Source organism: Saimiri boliviensis, chromosome 15, assembly GCF_048565385.1.
Source record: "Saimiri boliviensis isolate mSaiBol1 chromosome 15, mSaiBol1.pri, whole genome shotgun sequence".
Lineage (NCBI taxonomy): Eukaryota > Metazoa > Chordata > Mammalia > Primates > Cebidae > Saimiri > Saimiri boliviensis.
Genome location: NC_133463.1, coordinates 44280381 through 44285592, shown reverse-complemented (window position 1 = coordinate 44285592; position 5212 = coordinate 44280381). Strand labels below are relative to the sequence as shown.

Here is a 5212-nt window from a genome sequence, read left to right as displayed (position 1 = left end):
AAATCTTAATCAGTTCTGAAAAATAACTTTTGAGAATTTTGTTTAAATAAATAAGAATGTAGCTTTGCTTATATTAATGTGTTGATGATTTAGAAATTTTTAAAAATAGAACAGAAGTAACAGCATGCAAGCCTAGCTGATTTTCAGCAAAACCATGAAGTGAAATAAGTAGGTTTTCAGGTGACTTCACGCCTTTCCCGTACTTCTCAGATTTTCCCCACCATGGCCCCTTTTTTCTTTTTTCTGTCCTTAAGTTTATTGTCTTTATCTGAAAAATCCTCACAGAAAATTGTTTGGTTTAGCTTTCAGCAGCCCACTCCTGAGCTCTGAGGAAGCTTGCCTTCTTTTGAGCTGCCAGATCTTTCTTCTGAGCAAGGGACAACTTGGGGATGGTTCCACCTCTTGTTTCCAACTTCTTTCTTGGGCTTCCTTTTATATACCAGATTCTCTTATATAGCAGTATAAGCTTTCTTACACATCTCCTCCGTCATGTCTGGAGTTACACTGTTCCTTATGCATTGAGAGAACTGTCTTTTGTAAGCATCTTCATCTTCTTCCATTAAGTAGCACATGTAATCTGCAACATTCTGGCCCATGGTCTGCTTCCAGCGTACTTCTGCATTAAATTCCTTGCTTTCAGAATCATAACCAGGGAATTGTTTGGTACTGTGAGGGATAGACAAGCCTCCACCCACAGCTCCCTTTCAGGACACTGAAAAGTTTATTGCCAGTGGTAGTTCTGGCAAGGGCTACATCCAAATAGCAGGTAAAGGCCCCTGGCTGACCATCAGTGCTTTCCACATTGTATTCATCGCCAGTCACCTCCACTTGGCCTTCGTAGATCTTGTCCACGCCAAACCTATTGAGAAGTCTGCGGGCCAGCAGCAGGCCAGTACAACACACTGCAGCATAATTTGTCAAACCAACCTTCACACCATGTTTTGGCAGTTTGTGTGCATATGTTGTGCAGACTATCATATTTCCCTCTGTACGGGTGTAAGCAGTCTGACAAATGATATGTCTGTTACATGAACTATCATCCTGTATTTGAGTGTATTGTATTTATTTTATCACCAAGTGTCTCCAAGGATAGTAATCAGTTTTACCCTCTTGTCATCTTCTAAATTTCACTTGGTATCTCTTAAAGTAGGCCTTATTCTTAACAACTTTAACAAACCCCATTCTGTGGAACAGAGGCCTACATCCACAGCCCGACAGAGACATGCAGGTCCCCACATCACTTATAAGCATATTTTTCCCATTGTAAGAAAAAATGTATGAAGATGCTAGCATATTACTGTAAATTAATTTTAAAAGGTCATGCCCCCAAAGGTAAAAAATGAACATGCTTTTCAAAAGCATCCCCCAAGGAAGAAATAAGCAGTTAATCTTCATGTTCATCATGGAATAATTTCCATCCTCTACTCCTTTTTGGGGGGACAAGTAGAATTTTCTTTTTCTAATATTTCTTTTTCTAATATTCTTCTTCCACGAAAAACAAAAGCTATTTTCCCCTTACTTCTTTCCGGAGGAGAGTGAACATACTTACACTTACATTCCACAAAATACTGTGATTCTAGTCCAGATGAGGAGCTCAGAGCCAAGGCTCAATTAACCGTGTCTTGTCCTTTGTTTGCCCAGATGCAGAATCAATACCTGGACTTACTAGGTATAGGATAAATGAATTCGTGTTGAATGATGTTGTGAAGTACATTATTTATTACAGAACAGAGAATCTTGCATGAGCTGCAGGTAGGTAACTCTGGAGTTATTCCTGCAAACAAACTTAGATTTTACATTTGAACTCAGAAGAAGTTCCTTACAGTTTTGTGGTTCTCAATCTTTTGTGTTTACACACAATTTAACATCCTTAAATTTTTGGTGACTCATTTTAAGGAATTGACCAAACAGAAGCCAAATAATTCAGCAATAAATACAACCTGTAGCTAATAGTTTACAGCAAGGCATCAAGAGGTCAGGGCAGGTTCCCTGGGATGGTATGAGCAGGAGATACTGTACTCCCAGCCTCTACCCCACATAGCCTCCATCAGCATCCTGCTTGCTGCAAGCCACCTCCAATAACATGTAGTATCTAAGTAAATACTGGGTCTATCTATGCAAACTTACATTATCCGTCTCCTGTCTTTACTTTTCAAGCAAATAACCAACCTATATGGAAATTCTGTAGCCACCATGGGGCACTTTGGGATTCATTACAACTTATTTAATAATGCTGTATCATTAAGTAACTGTGTATTAGTCGTTTCTTTTCCAATCAATGCCCTCGCTTTAACAGTAGACACCTGGTGAGGTTGTTGCTTGCATCTTTTGTTGCAGGTCAGCCCCTCGCATGATAAGGGCTTGTGTCTGTGTTTCAGCTCCTTCTCTACAGGAGATAAGACTCTCACTCAGGGCAATCTTAGCAGATTTGAGGCTCAGTATCTGCTTCTGCAGCCAGGAGACGGAATCCCTGAGTTTGTCATTTTCTTTCATCATTTCGTCCACTGAATTTAGGAACAACCAATCAATTTCATTGTGTTCCTTGGTTCTCCACATATTGTCAAAAGTATAACTCTAAACAGTTTCCACCGAGGATTATCAGTGTTCTCCATAGTATTAGAAGTAGAGTCCTTAGCATTTTTAGGTCTAATCACATTAAGCAGCCAATTCCAGAAACCCCAAAACCAAAGAAAGAATTCCATCCTTAATATTCCCTTTCTCTAGGACCACTCCTGGTACCAAAATCTGTCTTAGGGTTCTCTAGAGGGACAGAACTAACATGATAGATATAGAGAGGGCAGTTTATTAACTTACACAATCACAAGGTCCCACAATAGGCTGTCTGTAGCTTGAGGAAAAAGGGGAGCCAATTCAAGTCTCAAAACTGAAGAACTTGGAGTCTGATGTTTGAGGGCAGGAAGCATCCAGCATGGGAGAAAGATGTAGGCTGGGAGGCTAGGCCAGTCATGCCTCTTCACATTTTTCTGCCTGCTTTATATTCACTGGCAGCTGATTAGATGGTGCCCACCTAATTAAGAAAGGATCTGTCTTCTCCAGCCCACTTAATCTCTTTTGACAACACCCTCACAGACACCCCAGAATCAATATTGCATCCTTCAATCCAATCAAGTTGACACTCAGTATTAACCATCAGATTTAGCATTATGCTGCTGTGCCCTGCCCAAACTCTTTGGTATATTCAAGAGGCAATTATCTTCTCACATCACTAACCACTCTCTTTTTTTGACACTGATCATTGTGCTTACCTTTTACCTGTAGCTTGCTATAATCCTGTTGTACATTATACCTCACACTCAATGCAGTATTCTAGCAAGCAGCTATTGCTTTGACAGCATGAATAATATGTGGTAAATATGGAAGAAAGCAGGCCAGGGAAGCTTGGTCCTCAAGTGGGAAGAGGAGGTCTGGCATGTGAGACTCTACTCAGCAGGGAGGTCCCTCTTGATCTTGATCTTTCTCTTGAATATTTCTCTTTTTAATGAAATTTAATTTTAATTTTATTTTTGTAGAGATAGGGTCTTGTTATGTTGACCAGGTTGGTCTTAACTTCTGGTTTTAAGCAATATTTCTAACTCAGCCTCCCAAAGTGCTGGGCTTACAGGCGTGAGGTACCCTGCCTGGCTACGTTTAATCTTTCTCTTGATCCTTCATATCTCCCCTACCAGGGACAGGTCCAGATTTTGTGAGCTTGAAATGTATATTTGGGAGGTCTTTATGAAAAAATGATAAAAATTACAAATACAGAATTGGCTGCAAAATAGTATTTATTTAGAATGATTTAAAAACAACAAATGGCTATTTCCCTAAGCACCCTGAGGATCTGTGAGAACAGTTTTCTATTCACTTGACCCAGAAAACTCCACAAAATCATGCAAATTGAGAGGTTCAAATCTTTGTGTTCACTTTAAGAACATGCATGAAACCGCCCAGGTCATTAAGAGTATGCATATATGAAAAGCCACAAGGTATCTGGAAGATGTCACTTCACAGAAACAGTGTGTCCCATTTCGACTTTACAATGGTAGAGTTGGTAGGTACGCCCAGACCAAACAATGGGGCTGGACACAGGGTCACTGGCCTCCCAGAAAGTGCTGTATTTTTGCTGGACATGCTTAAAAATGCAGGCAGTAATGCTGAACTTACTCTCTGTAACGTTTTAGATGTAGATTCTCTGGTCATTGAGCATATCCAGGTGAACAAAGCATCCAAGATGAAGCTGGATGTACAGAGCTCATTTTTAAACAATATGTTAAAAATGTAACATTTATAATTTTCATCTCTGTTCACTAACAATTAAATTTCTTTCCATATATTGTTTCTCACAACTTTTTAAAGGTAAATTAAAGGAATGGCAGCAGGAAAATTCATTCACTTGTTTTAGAATTAGTGCCTTTGCGGGAAAAGAGAGTTGGTGAAAGGCACTGGGAGATTGGGATGAAAAGGTTAATTCAAATCTTACTTTTACAAAAGGAACAACTCGTCATTTAGAGAATAAGAAAAGATTCATTTCACAGCTGCCTCTGTTTTCCCTCTTTGACTCTGTCTGTTTCATGTAGGACTGAGAGTAAATGCACAACACTTTTCTTTCGTTTTAATCATAAAACTATTCCCTGAATAGTTTCGTTAGAGCAGTTGAGTTTTGATTTGAAAAAATTAGAGAAGCAATAAAGAAGAAGGATTTGCGGTTCTCATTGCTTCTAATTTTCTTCTGTAATTAGTTTTCGGTTTAAATGTGTATGCAGTTTGTCCTTTTTCTTTATAGAAGCCAAGTTGCATTGTGGCACTCAATTTCTGTTGAGGAAAAACACAAACACTAGTATCAGCCCAAAGCAAGAGTGGAAAACATTTGAAAGAACATGGAGCGTGTTACCGAAAAGAATAGATCAAAGATCTTAATTTTTTCTTTTTATGAGTCATATGACAGAAAAATATAAATAATAAAAATGATTGGATATTGCCAAGCAAAACAATGGCTTAAATTGTTTCTCAAAGTGTGGCTTGCTGACCACTTGAATCAAACTTTTCCAGGATGAGTTCATGTCCTTTGTAAGGACATGGATGAACCTGGAAACCATCATTCTCAGCAAACTGACACAAGAACAGAAAATCAAACACCGCATGTTCTCACTTATAGGCGGGTGTTGAACAATGAGAACACATGGACACAGGGAGGGGAGCATCACACACTGGG

The 5212-nt window shown here is 39.2% G+C and overlaps 1 pseudogene; it reads right to left on the bottom strand.

The window, feature by feature from the left end:
- Positions 1–298: 298 nt before the first annotated feature.
- LOC101052435 (large ribosomal subunit protein uL18-like) lies at positions 299–1182 on the bottom strand (annotated as a pseudogene).
- Between the last annotated feature and the right edge of the window lie 4030 nt (positions 1183–5212).